The following is a 14,814-nucleotide window of genomic DNA, read 5'->3' on the forward strand; positions in this document are numbered from 1 at the left end:
CCTCTGGAATATCATATTCCAAGCCCTCCAGGCTCTTATTGTAGAAGCTACTAAATCTTCTATTATTCTGATTGTGTTTCCACAATACTTGCATTGTTTCTTTCTGGCTGCTTACAGTATTTTCTCCTTGACCTGGAAACTCTGGAATAATATTCCTAGGAGTTTTCCTTTTGGGATCTCTTTCAGGTGATTGGTGGATTCTTTCAATTTCTATTTTACCCTCTGGTTCTAGAATATCAGGGCAGTTTTCCGTGATAATTTCTTGAAAGATGATGTCTAGGCTTGCGCTCTCTCTCTCTCTCTCTCTCTCTCTCTCTCTCTCTCTCTCTCTCTCTCTCTCTCTCTCTCTCTCTCTCCCTCTCTCCCTCCCTCTCCCCTCTCCCTCTCTCTCTCTCTCTCTCTCTCTCTCTCTCTCTCTCTCTCTTTTTTTAGGCAGTTGGGGTTAAGTTGACTTGCCCAGAGTCACACAGCTGGTAAGTGTTATGTGTCTGAGGCTGGATTTGAACTCAGATCCTCCTGACTTTAGGGCCAGTGCTCTGTCTACTCTGCCATCTAGCTGCCCCCTAGGCTCTTTTTTTGATCGTGGTTTTCAGTTAGTACAATAATTTTTAAATTATCTTTCCTGGATCTGTTTTCCAGGTCATTATTTTTCCAATGAGATATTTCACTGTGTCTTCTATTTTTTCATTCTTTTGGTTTTGTTTTATAATTTCTTTATTTCTCTTAGAGTCATTAGCTTCCATTTGCTCCATTTTAATTTTTAAGGACTTATTTCCTTCAGTGAACTTTTGGACCTCCTTTTCCATTTGGCCAGTTCTGCTTTTTTAAGGCATTCTTCTCATTGGCTTTTTGGACCTCTTTTGCCATTTGGGTTAGTCTATTTTTAAAGGTCTTATTTTCTTCAGTATTTTTTGGGGTCTCCTTTAGCAAGCTGTTGACTTACTTTTCATGATTTTCTTTGGGTCTCCTTTAGCAAGCTGTTGACTTGTTTTTCATGATTTTCTTGTATCAGTCTCATTTCTCTTCCCAGTTTTTCCTCTAGTTCTCTTATGTTGCTTTTCAAAATCCTTTTTGAGCTCTTCCATGGCCTGAGACCATTTCATGTTTCTTGGAGGCTTTGGATGTAGGACCTTTGATTTGGTTGTCTTCTAAGTATGTGTTTTGATCTTCCTTGTCACCATAGTAACTTTCCACAGTCAGTTTTTTCCCCATTGTTTGCTCTTATTCCCAGCCTATTAGTTGACTTTTATTGAACCAGCTCTGCATTCCTTATATAAATCGTGCTTTGTCACTGTGTATTATTCTCGTGTTAAGTTGCTGTAATTTCTTTGCTAATATTTTATTTAAAATTTTTACATCAATATTCATTAGGGAAATCGGCCTGTATTTTTCTTTCTCTGTTTTGGCTCTTCTTGGTTTAGGTATCGGCATCATACTTGTATCATAAGTAGGATTCCTTCTTCAACTGTTTTCCTAAATAGTTTATACAGTATTGGAATTAATTGTTCTTTGTATGTTTGATAGAATTCACTTGTAAATCTGTCTGGCCCTAGAGATTTTTTCCTAGGAAGTTCATTGATAACCTTGTTCAATTTTTTTTTTTTTGCTTTTTGGTGAACAGTCGGGGTTGAGTGACTTGCCTAGGGTCATACAGCTAGTAAGTGTCAAGTGTCTGAGGCCAGTTTTGAACTCAGGTCCTCCTGACTCCGAGACTGGAGTTCTATCCACTGTGCCACCTAGCTGCCTCTCAATTTCTTTTTCTGAAATGGAATTATTTAAGTCTTTTACTTCCTCATCCATTGTCTAGGCAATTTATATTTTTGTAAATTTTCATCCATTTCACTAATATTGTCAAATTTATTGGTGTATAGTTGGGCAAAATAGGTCCTAATTATTGTTTTAATTTCCTCTTCATTGGTAGTGACTTCACCCTTTTCATTTTTGATACTGATAATTTGGTTTTCTTCTTTTCTTTTTTTTAAATCAAATTAACCGAAGGTTTATCTGTTTATTGTGTTTTTTTTTAATAAAACTAGCTCATTTTATTTATTCAGTAGTTTTCTTAATTTCAATTTTATTAATCCTTTGGTTTTCAGGATTTCTAATTTGGTATTTGATTGGGGCTTTTTAATTTGTTCTTTTTCAAACTTTTTTAGTTGCATACCCAATTGATTGATCTCTTCTTTTTCTATTTTATTCATGTAAGCATTGTGAGATATAAAATTTCCCGTAAGAACTGCTCTGGCTGCATCCCATAAGTTATTGATTGTTTCTATGGTTTGTTGTTTGACCCACTCATTGTTTAGGATTTGATTATTTAGTTTCTAATTAACTTTAATCTATCTTTCCATGGCCCTTTATCACATGTAATTTTTATTTCATGTTGATCTGAAAAGGATGCATTTAATATTTCTGCCTTTCTGCTTTGGATTGTGAGGTTTTTATACCCTAACACATCATGAATTTATGTGTAGGTTCCTTGTACTGCTGAGAAAAAGGTATATTCCTGTCTATCCCCATTCAGTTTTCTCCAGAGGTCTACCATATCTAACTTTTCTAAAATTCTATACACCTCCTTAATTTCTTTCTTAATTATTTTGTGGTTAGATTTATCTAGTTCAGAGAGGGGGAAGTTTAGGTCCCCTAATAGTATAGTTTTGTTGTCTATTTCTTCCTGTAACTCCCTTAACTTCTCCTCTAAGAATTTGGATGGTATACCACTTGGTGCATATGTATTTAGTAATGATATTAGGAAGTTTAGGTCCCGTAATAGTATAGTTTTGTTGTCTATTTCTTCCTGTAACTCCCTTAACTTCTCCTCTAAGAATTTGGATGGTATACCACTTGGTGCATATGTATTTAGTAATGATATTACTTCATTGTCTGTGGTACATTTTATCAGGATGTAGTTTCCTTCCTTATCTCTTTTAATTAGATCTGTTTTTACTTTTGCTTTGTCTGAGATCAAGATTGCTACCCCTTCTTGTTTTACTTTAGGTGAAGCATGTATTCTACTCCAGCCTTTTACCTTTATTCTATCTGTATCCCTCTACTTCAGATGTGTTTCTAGTCAACAATATATTGTAGGATTATAATTTTTAATCCACTGTGCTACTGCTTCCATTGTATGGGAGAGTTCATTCCATTCACGTTTACAGTTATGATTACTGTTGGTATCTTTATCTCCATCCTATCCCCCCCACCCCGTTTATGCTTTTCTTTCTCCTTTCTTTCTCCCTTTCCGTCCTCACTAAAATTTTGCTTTTGACCAAGTTTGGCTACTTGAGGAAGCCTGCCCACCTGGAGTTGTGCTGAAGCACAGAGTGGTTTGGCTGCTGGAGTCTACCGGTTCCCCTGGCTGTACCGAGGCACTTGGGGGGTCCTGGTATTGGCACTTGCCTTCTCCATCACCTTGGTGTTCAGGATCTCCCACTGGTTTGCTAAGGTGGGGCTTGCCGGGAAGCTTCCAATGCTGTATTGCTCCTCTTCCAGCAGAGTGAAAGGGACCTTTTCCCAAGCTTCCCCGGGCTAAAAGATATGGATGATTTCATGACCTTTTTAGAGTAGGTCTTTTATGACCATAGATTTAACTCCACCCAACTCCTTATCTTATTCTTATTAGATTATTTTAGTGATTGGACTAATCAGTAAACAATTTTTAGGTACTAAATGAATGAAAGGTTTGGCCTATAAAGAAAGATTAATTTATTCAACAAAGTGCTTATTCAGTAGACAATGTTGGGAAAAATAGTATAGATAATTCTGGATTGCTGTCATCAGCTTTTAGTTTAGTAGAGGGCTGTACCACTAAGTGTTATATAAAGTATGTCTATCATTCTCAATGGGGCTAATCACAGGTTGGCTAAGATGAGTACAAATTCTGTAGGAAAACATGAATATTAATGACCCAGAAGGAAAAGAAATGGTTGGGTTTCTGTCTGCCCTGAAGGCGGGAATGGCCACATCAGTGACTGAGAAATATTGAATTTTAAACTATTACAGAACTATTGAAGTTTAAAAGACAGATAAATGTTCAGTAGGTGAAGTTGGGACAGGAAGGCATTTGAGGCATAGGGAACAGTTTAAACAGGTAATGGTGACTGGTAGAATGGTGAAGTGCAGTGATTTGGATAAAGGTCTAGATGGTATTTTTTATAAAATTTGTGGATATAATGCTTAGACGGATAGCTAACACACTGAAGGGTCCTAGATGTTCATAATTGTCCTTCATTTTCAAAGAGTACCAATGACATCATGAGGTGATTTCTTGACTCGTGCATGAATTGGATTTGAGTGAGGCAGAGTTGGGTAGAGTAGTCAGGTCTGCTCTCTCTTCCAGAATCATTGAATCCAGTGTCAGGACAAAAGTAAAGATGACTGGTGAAGGCCTGGGATTCAGTGGATGACCCTGGCATTTTCTATGACCAGCTCTAAGTACTCCACAGTGCCTGCTTTAGCCGTGTTCATGGCCGTTGTAACAAATTGTCGTTATATGCCCATTTCACCAGGGGAAGTCTTCACATGCTTGCAGTAGACACCCTGATAACTCAGTGACAGGTTTGAGCCCCATTGATTACCCTCAACCTGGTTTAACCCATCTATTGAGACAGTTTACCTGGGTGTGGCCACTGTGCATATTACAGCTTCTTGGAGCCATAGGTGAGAGTTGGGTGCCTGATAGACAGCAGAGGTGAATGAGCAGCCCTGAAAAAGGCTCAGCAAGCCCTCACACCAGAGGTGCTAGTTTTCCTTGCATGCCCCCATACACTCCTAGGTGATATTAACAATCTGCTACAACACGTGACCAAATCTATTAAGATGTAATTGAATTGGGATAACTGTAAAGTCTTACCTTTGGAATCGAAACATTAACTTCACAGATATAAGATAAAGGAAGCATTTCATATGAAAAAGATCCAAGGGTTTTGGTGGACTCAGTATGAGTCAAGAATATGATATGAAAGCCAAGAAAGCAAATATAAGTGGGCTTAGGCAGCATTAAGAGAAAACTAAGACTGCATCTGAAGTATTATGTTTAGTTCAGGGCATTACATTTAAGTAAGGACACTGTTAAGCCAAAAAGCAACCTGGAGATGACCAGGATGGTAAAAGACTTTGAGATAATGCTGCTCTGTTGGAGAAACTAGGGGTCTATAGCCTGGAGGAAAAATGACTCAGAAAATATGTAATATTTGAAGTATTTGTTGTGTGAAAGAGGGAATAAATGCATTCTGCTTTGGCTTAGAGAGTAGAATTGAGAGCAGTGAAGTTGCAGAGGCAGACAAAACTGTCTACAAATTGGGATGAAAGGAGTACGGGAGTGGAGAATAAACTGTCTTGAAAAGTAGTAGTTTCCCTTATTGGAGGTGTTCAAGCAAAGGTAAATGTCCACTCACTCAATTTGTGATGTCATCGTTCTGGATATTTTTTCCCATCCATGTTTTCATCCTGTGAGACTCTTGTCTATAGCCTATAAAACCCTCTCAGAGGACTGAACCTAAATGTTGTGGCCCTTCCTCTTGTACAGTGGTTCTTACTGTATTTTGTGTCATGTTTTCTTTTGACAGTCTGGTATAGCATGTGGGCCCCTTTTCAGAATAATATTTTAACATGCATAATTTTCTTGGCATCACAAGCAAGTAATACAGCATCTCATGCACAGTAGGCACTCAGTAAAGGTAGGTCAAATTAAATTTGATATAGAATAGACAAAAGTGATCAAACTATGTACAGATGTCTAGCTAAAGCTATGATTTGGGTATGAACTTCACCATGAGACCTGGACAACTTTTCTACTTGTCCACATCCTACTTAAGCTCAAGGCTTCTGTCCTTATTTCTTTTTTTTTTATACATAAATTTGGTTATTTTTAGTTTCCACAAGATTTTGAATTCCATATTTTTACCCCATCTTGCTCCTCCTCCCACCCCAAGATGGCATGCGTTCTGAATACCCTTCCCCTAGTCCTCCCTCCCTTCTATTTCTCCCCCCTCTTCTTATCTCCTACCCCTTCTATTTTCCTGTAGGGCAGGATAGATTTCTGTACCTCATTTCCTGAATTTCTTATTTCCCAGTTGTGTGTGGAAACTTTTTTTTTAAACGTGGTTTTCTTTTTTGTTTTGTTTTGTTTTTTGTTTTTGGCTAGGCAGTGGGGTTAAGTGACTTGCTCAGGGTCACGCAGTTAGTAAGTGTTATGTGTCTGAGGTGGAATTTGAACTCAGGTCCTCCTGAATCCAGGGCCAGTGCTCTATCCACTGTGCCACCTAGCTACCCCTAAATATGTGTTTTTAAAACTTTGGGTTCCAGATTTTCTCTCTTCCTCCCTACCCACCCACCCTCATTGAAAAGGCAAGCAAGTCAGTACAGGCCATACATGTGCAGCTATGCAAAACACTTCCATAGTAGACATGTTGTGAAAAACTAACTCTATTTCCCTTAATCCTGTCCTGCCCCCCATTTATTCTATTCTTTCTTTTGACCCTGTCCCTCCTCAGAAGTACTTCCTTCTGATTACCCCTTTCCCAATCTGCCCTTCTCTCTATCCCCCTGCTCTCTTGTCCCCTTCTCCCCCTGTTTTCCTGTAGGGTAAGATAGATTTCCATTCCCAATTGAGTGTGTATGTTATTCCCTTCTTAAGCCAAATCCTATGAGAATAAGATTCCCTCATTTCCTCTCACCTTCCCCTGTTTCCCCTCCACTGTAAGAACCTTTTCTTGTCTGTTTTGTGCAAGATAATGTACCCCATTCTACCTCTCCCTTTCTCCTTCTCCTAGTATAATCCTCTCTCACCTCATAATTTTATTCTCCAGATATCACCCCTTCATCTTCAACTCACCCTGTGCCATCTATCTCTCTGTCTGTCTGTCTATCTATCTATCTATCTATCTATACAATTTTTCCCCTCCCACTACCCTAATACTGACAAAGGTCTCATGAGTTATAAATATCATCTTTCCATGCAGGAATGTAAACAGTTCAGCCTTAATAAGTCTCTTATGATTTCTCTTTCCTGTTTACCTCTTCATGTTCCACTTGAGTCTTGTATTTGAAAGTCAAATTTTCTATTCAGCTCTGGTCTTTTCATCAAGAATGCTTGAAAGTCCTCTATTTCACTGAATGACCATTTTTTCCCCTGAAGGATTATACTCAGTTTTGCTAGGTAGGTGATTCTTGGTTGTAATCCTGTCTCCTTTGCCCTCCAGAATATTATGTTCCATGCCCGCAGGTCCCTTAATGTAGAAGCTGCTAAAGCTTGGTTATCCTGATTGTGTTTCCACCATACTTGAATTGTTTCTTTCTGGCTGCTTGCAATATTTTCTCCTTGACCTGGGAACTCTGGAATTTGGCTACAATATTCCTAGGATTTTCCTTTGGGGATCTCTTTCAGGGGAGATCTGTGGATTCTTTCAATTTCTATTTTGCCCTCTGGTTCTAAAATATCAGGGCAGTTTTCCTTGATAATTTCTTTAAAGATGATGTCTAGGCTCTTTTTTTGATCATGGCTTTCAGATAGTCCAATAATTTTTAAATTCTCTCTCCTGGATCTATTTTCCAGGTCAGTTGTTTTTCCAATGAGATATTTCACATTGTTTTCTAATTTTTCATTCTTTTGGATTTGTTCTACTGTGTCGTGATTTCTCATAAAGTCACTGTCTTCCAATTTGCTCTGTTCTAATTTTTGAGGAAGTGTTTTCTTCAGTAAGCTTTTGGACTTCCTTTTCCATTTGGCCAATTTTGCTTTTTAGGGCATTCTTCTCCTCATTGGCTTTTTGGACCTCTTTTGCCATTTGGGTTAGGCTATTTTTTAAGGTGTTATTTTCTTCAGTATTTTTTTGGGTCTCCTTTAGCAAGCTGTTGACTTGTTTTTCATGATTTTCTTGCATCACTTTCATTTCTCTTCCCAGTTTTTCCTCTACTTCTCTTACTTACTTCTCAAAATCCGTTTTGAGCTCTTCCAAGGCCTGGTAGTGATTCATATTTTTCTTGGAGGCTTTGGATGTGGGAGCTTTGACTTTGTTGTCTTCTTCTGGTTGTATGTTTTGATCTTCTTTGTCACCAAAGTAAGATAATATAGTCTGACTCTTTTTGCGAGGTTTGCTCATGATCCCAGCCAACTACTTGAGTTTTAAACTCTTTGTTAAGGTAAAAGTCTGCTTCCAATGTGGAGAATGTACTGTCCCAAGCTTCGGGGGTTTGTATAGCTGTTTTCAGAGATACTTCTAGGGACCTGTAAATTTTCAGTTCTTCCAAGGTGGTATGATAAGGGTTGAGGTGTTTACTCTTTTCCTGGCCTGTGCTCTGGTCTTTGAGTGACCGGCCACAAGCAGTCTTTTCTGTCTTGGAACTGTGAGGAGGATTTCCTTTCCAGCGCCACTACAAGCTCTACCACACCAGCGTTCCTCCGCACCCCAGGACCGCCACACAGAATTATGACCCAGATCCAAGTATGGGCAAAGCAAGAGATTCCTGCCTCAGCACCAGCAAAGAGATCCCTGCAGTCCCCCCCTCTGATCAGCCACTTGATTCCCCCTCAGTGTGTGGGCCGGAAGCTCTGGACACAGCCACCACCCCGGCACCCATGCTCTGTGCTCTGGAACTGGCTCTTCCCTAGCTCTTCTCTCACCGAAAAAACAGTCTTTTCCCGCTGACCTTGGTGTTCATGGATTGAGGAGTCTGGAGGCCACCACAGCTGCCCACGATTCAGTCCTCTGAGGCCTGCTCTAGGTTTGCTGGGGCCTTCATGCCCAAGCCAAACTGTGCTCCTCTCTGCCCCGGTGCGATATGCATTTCCGATCAACCATCCAGGCTGTCTTGGGCTGGAAATTCGTTTTACTCTGTCTTTTTGTGGGTTCTGCTGCTTTAGAATTTGTTTAGAGCCATTTTTTTTATGGGTTTTTGGAGGGGTTTGGGGGAGAGCTCAACCAACTCACTGCTTTCACGCCACCATCTTGGCTCTGCCCCTCCCAGAGGCCTCTGAGTTTACATGTGCTTCTGCCATTGACACATGGAAGCTGATTGCTTAAAGAATCTGAGTAAGAACACATAAATATTAATAATTCTTTGTAGTTAATTGTATCTTACGGGTATTCTGTTTTCTTGACTATAGTTATATATTGTGCATAATTCCTTTTTGAGTGAATTGGAGGATTAAAATGTTTTGGAAACAATAATTGATTTGTCATTTTTTTCTGGTCTTGTGACCTAAAAAGCTACTTAGACCTCCCAGGAATATTCGCATTGATAAGATCCTTTTGAGTGGAGGATGAAAGAGTTTAGGGCAAAGAGAGGTAGCAGGGAAATGGATTAGGAGGCTTCAGGTAAGAGGAGAGGGGTTGAATTAGGTTATTAGTGGCTACGTGAATCTTGGTTAGTGTGTAAAGAAAAAGAGAAGAAAAGAGAGATTACACCAGGAGAGACAGTGATCAAAGAAGCAAGTTTCTGAAGGAAGTGAGATTGTGGGCATAAGTAGAGGGGTCCTTGGCAGGGAAGACCCAGAAGACAAGAAGAAATGCCTCAATATTGTTTTATCCTCAGATTCCTTGGTGGTGCTATTCATTTTTTAGTTGTGCTGGAGGCAGTATCCTAAGACAGTACCCTATGCATGCTAAGCTAGTTTTTCTTTAAAAGATATTGAAATCATGCTTAAGAATTAATTACCTCTGGGAACTGAAAGCTTGAACTATTGAGTAGCTTACTGGTATCCTAAATACAAAAGCTAGAGCACAGGTAGTCATCTGGCTCCTTTTTCAGGCTTCTGACAGACCAGCAGCATGACCAGCACTGGCACAAGGAAGCTACTCTCCACTGAATTCATGCTGTATCCTTGTTTGTACTCTTTCCTTGCCGTGGCTAAGTAAATTTCTCTGTTTACTTTCAGGTGTGTTATGATATTTTATTTTATTCCAGTCTCTAACCTGGGGTACCAGACAGGCCTGACTCAGCCTGGCCTACTATACTTGTCAAATTTGAAAAGTAACACTGCTCCGTATCAGCTGAGAAGAAAGTTATGCCTGTGGGAGCTGATAAACTCAGGTATACTTAATACTATAAAATGTACTCTGAACAATTTCTGATTAAATTTAAGGAACTGGGAAGGAGATTCCTCCTCTTGCCTTTGGAGGTACATTAGTCAGTGTCCTTGAATTACTAGGTTCTGAATATGAATGTCATGAAGGATTTGTTATCTTTAATTTATTCAGGTCTATTGTCTGCTGTTAAGCAGAAGAAAAACTACCTTTCCCTCAGATACTATTGGAGGTGCTGAGATCTTGAGTCTTTATAATGAAATTGATGCTACCAAAAAAACAAACTAACTACCAACAATATTGTCTGGCAAGCATCATATATTACTTTCTCAGTCAAACTTGATGCCTAGAAAAACTCCCAAGTACAGCCAGAATCAAATTAAAATGCAGTTGGGAAATGTTTGACGGAATATACATAGTGTTAATTTGTGGTTTTCTTTTTTTAATAATAATTTTCCTCCCGTAACATATAAAAACAATTTTTAACCTTTTTTAAGTTTTGAGTTCCAAAATCTATCCCTCTCTCCCTCAATACCCTCCCCCCAGCCCAGACAGTTAGTAATCTGATATAGGTTATACATGTGCAATCAGCTAAAACATTTCCATATTATTTTATTTGAGAAGACTCAAGGGAGAAAGGAAGGGAGAGAGGGAGGGAGGGAAGGAAAGAAAAAAATCATATGCTTCAGGTGTTCAGACAACATCAGTTTTTCTCTGGAGCTGGATAGCATTTTTCATCATGAGATCCTTGTATTGCTGAGATAGCTAAGTCATTTATAGTTGCTGTTACTGTATACGCTGTTCTCCTAATTCCGTTTACTGCACTTTGTTATCAGTTCATGTCTCTCCAGATTTTTCTGAAATAATCCGGTTTGTCTTTTCTTACAGCACGATAATATTACATTACAATCATGTGCCTCAACTTGCTAATCCATCTCCCAGTTGATGGGCATTCCCTCCATTTCCAGTTCTTAGCCACCACACAAAAGAGCTGCTATAAATATTTTAAATATTTTTTTAATCTCTTTAAGATATAGACCAAGTAGTGCTATTTGTGGGTCAAAAGGTACACACAGTTTTATAGCCCTTTGGGCATAGTTCCAGATTACTCTCCAGAATGGTTAGATTAGTTTACAACCTCACCATCAGTGCATTAGTGTCCCAGTTTTCCCACATCCCCTCCAACATTTATCTATTTCCTTTTTTTCTCATACTACGTAGTCTGATAGGTGTGATGTGGTACCTCCAAGTTGTTTTAATTTGCATTTCTCTAATCATTAGTGATTTAGAGCATTTTTTCATATGAGTATGGATAGCTTTGATTTCATCATCTGAAAACTCCATTTGTCAGTTGGATAATGACTTATATTCTTATAAATTTGACTCAGTTCTCTGTATATTTGAAAAAATAAGGCTTTTATCAGAGATATTTAACTTGTGGTTTTCTACGTCAACACCAGCCCATAGGGATAACACCACTGGAATGGAATATAAAGATGGCAGCAATAGACAGTCCTAACAAGAATGCCTCTGATGATTGATAAATTGACATTAACATTTAACTGTACTTGCCAAGTTGTTGTCAAGGAGTTGATGGAAATCATCTCTAATGCTACAAGTCTAAATGGGAATCAAGTTGCTTTCATAGCAAAGAAGTTAAGTAAATCAAGCCAGTTATTTTAACATGCTTCTTATCTGTCAGGAAAACTATTGATCTGTTGTATAATTAATTTAGTAAAGATGTGATATTTGTAAATTGTTTTTCCAAATGAAAATTAAATGGAGAAAACCTCAGGTACCACCTCCTACACAGTCCTTTTTTGACAGACCCTGGGCAAGCCACTTAACCTCTGTTTGTCTCAAGTTATCTCAGCTGTAAAATGGGGATAACAGCAACTGCCTGGAAGGATTGTTGTGAGGGTCAAAAGAAATAATCTGTGTAAAGTGCTTAGTGTAGTGCCTGGCACGTAGCAGACATTTTACAAATGCTTATTCCCCAGGACTGATATTTTTGTCTTTGTATCCTCGGTGCCAGGCACATAATAAATACTCATTAAATTCTTGTTCAGTTGAATTGATTTTTTTTTTCCTTAGGGACTTGGATAAGTCACAATTCAGCCTCAGTTTCATAATATGTAAAATGAAGGAGTTGGACTCGATGATCTATAAGGTACCTACCCGAAAATATGAGTCATGGCTAGAGCAATGGTATTTATAGGGTATGAAAAACAGCAGTTTCTCTCATTCTGCAAACATTAAGTTCCTTATGTATGCAAAATACTGTGCTGAATGCTAGGTGATTTGTAATATTGAGATAGGACAAGTTTGATGCCTTCATAGCGGTTACATAGTCCAGCAGGAGGATAAGGCATGTTACATTTTAGTTAAATGCAAAATTGCAAAACAGTAGTATGTGAACTCTGAGAGGGGGAGTCATTTGTTGTTCAACAGGGAAATCAGGGAAGATTTGAGGATGTGGCATTTTAGTTTGAATTTTAAACATGGGTAGGAATTCCTCAGGTTAAAAAGGACATTAAAGAGAGCATTTCAGACATAGAGAAGTCTGAGCAAAGTCTTGCTAGTGAGCTATGTTTTATAGGAGCATAGAGAGAGAGCTAGAAGAGTCTGAGGAGGTGTCACACTGTAAAAGGTTCTGAATGCTAGGCAGAGGAGTTGGTTGTTTATTGGAGAAGCAGTAGGGAGGCACGAAGATTTTTGAGCAGATAAATTAAATCACCCAAATCTCTTCATAAGAAAGATTATTTTGGGGGGCAGCTAGGTGGCACAGTGAATAGAGCGCTGGCCCTGAAGTCAGGAGGACCTGAGTTCAAATTCGGCCTCAGACCAGACACTTGAGACTTACTAGCTGTGTGACCCTGAGCAAGTTGCTTTACCCCAATTGCCTTTAAAAAAAGAAAAGAAAGATTATTTTGGCAGTAATATGTTGCATAAAATGATAGTGGGAGGAGAGGGTGGAAAGTAGAAGCAGGAAGGTTAAGTGGCTCTTAGAAGAGGGGTAGGATATGAGAGATGTTATTGGGGTGGAATCAATACTGCTCATCTCTCCTGTGCCTCAAATGTCCAGAAAGGACCACAGAATTGTATATATTGGAGTAGGAGGTAGTGCCGTGGAAATATTGTCAAAAGGGGAGGGGGATTCGTTGGGGGAGGGAGTTCATTGGAAGAGGGAGGGATGAATTTGGTTTTGGAAGTGCTAAGTTTTGAGATGCTGGTAGGAGATCAGGTAAAGGTTTTCTGAAGGCAGCTGGAGATGAGGGTCTAGATTGCAAAAGACAGTTGTGATTCAGAATAAATATTTGGGATTCATTTACGTTAGCTGTGGTAGTCGAAACTATGAAGAAGGAGAGAGATTGCCGAAAAGGATGATATGGGGGGGGAATTTTGATTTGGTTATTAGGAGGTCATTGTAAATTAGAGCAATTTTGAGGTTCTGTATCATACCCATCAGACTGGCAAGATGACAAAAGAAGAAAATAACAGTTCGTGGAGAAATTCTGGGGAGACTGGCACACTAATGCTCTTTTGGTGGAGCTGTGAATTGATTCAACCATTCTGGGAAAAAATTTGGAACTATACACCCAAATCACTAAATTTAAGTAAGTTTTTATTACAACTTTCTCAATCAGCCACAGCCTGCTTTTATTCTCCTTGCCTCTTATGACCTGGACTCTGTCAGAGTTCCTTGGCTTTGCTAAGTCAGCTTTTCCCTGTTTTCCCAGGTCCCAGGACTCTGCATTACTTCTTCACTTTTCTGTGTTCCTTGAGTACAGAGACTATATTGCTTGCTTGTATTGTGTCTGCGGCACTTAGCACAGTTTGTGACCCTAATCCTAAATAAATATTCTGTTAGTCTCAGTATCAATCACATGTGTCAAGGGAGGTCAAGGACAGAAGGAAAGGACCTATGTATAGGAGATTATTACATGTGACAAAATTTTTTGTTCTAGTAAGGGTTTGAAGACAAAACAGATTCCCATTAATTGGGGAATAGCTCAGAAGATGTTGGTATACTTTTACTGTGCCAATAGAAATTATGAATATGATTAATTCAGAGAAATATTGAATGAATATAAAGTGAAATATAATGTGAAGGGAAACAACTTTGAAAAACTTTAGAATGCTGACCAGGTCAATGATCAGTCATGATTTCTGAAAAACAGATGATTTAACATATGTCCCACCTCTTGGTGAAGAGGATGTACTAGAAACACAGAATAAGATGTGCATTCTCTGCTGTAGCCACTGTGTTAATTTGTTTTGCTTTAAATATACTACTTATAATACTTTTTTATGTAGCATATATGTAACATATAGCATAGATACTTTTTTAAATAACAGAAAAAAATTTTGGAGGGAGATGATTTTCTTACTACCTTATTAAACTATATTTGTATATATTGCACATTTTACATACACACACACAAATAACATGCTACATAACAGAAGTTTACAGTTTCTTATATAGCCCTCTTCCATGTTCCCGTTTGTATCTTGAAATATTTTTGTTTGGTTAAGTTAACAGTTTTTATTTTATTTTATTTTTTTGGTGAGGCAGTGGGGATTAAGTGACTTGCTAATAAGTGTTATGTGTCTGCAGTCATATTTGAACTCAGGTCGTCCTGACTCCAGGGCCGGTATTCTATTCACTGTGCCACCCAGCTACCCCTAAGTTAACAATTTTTTTTAAAAAAAAGTTATTGCTTACCTTTTGAAAGACTAGTTTAGAGTAGTACCTAAATGTAGAAGCCACATTGCTTGGGATTACAAA

The 14,814-nt window shown here is 38.6% G+C and overlaps 1 protein-coding gene and 1 long non-coding RNA gene across 2 annotated transcripts in view; both read left to right on the forward strand.

Annotated features, from left to right (window-relative positions):
• LOC110220689 (serine palmitoyltransferase small subunit A) overlaps window positions 1–14,814 on the forward strand; it is a 29,927-nt gene that overhangs the window by 2,602 nt on the left and 12,511 nt on the right. The window lies entirely within an intron of this gene.
• Window positions 7,580–14,298, forward strand: LOC144456373 (uncharacterized). The gene is made up of 3 exons (XR_013485480.1): window positions 7,580–10,032; window positions 12,120–12,195; window positions 13,495–14,298. It is a non-coding gene; the product is annotated as an uncharacterized LOC144456373 (long non-coding RNA).

The sequence above is a fragment of the Phascolarctos cinereus genome, unplaced genomic scaffold (genome assembly GCF_003287225.1).
Source record: "Phascolarctos cinereus isolate Bilbo 61053 unplaced genomic scaffold, phaCin_HiC Scaffold_3;HRSCAF=262, whole genome shotgun sequence".
Taxonomy (NCBI): Eukaryota; Metazoa; Chordata; class Mammalia; order Diprotodontia; family Phascolarctidae; genus Phascolarctos; species Phascolarctos cinereus.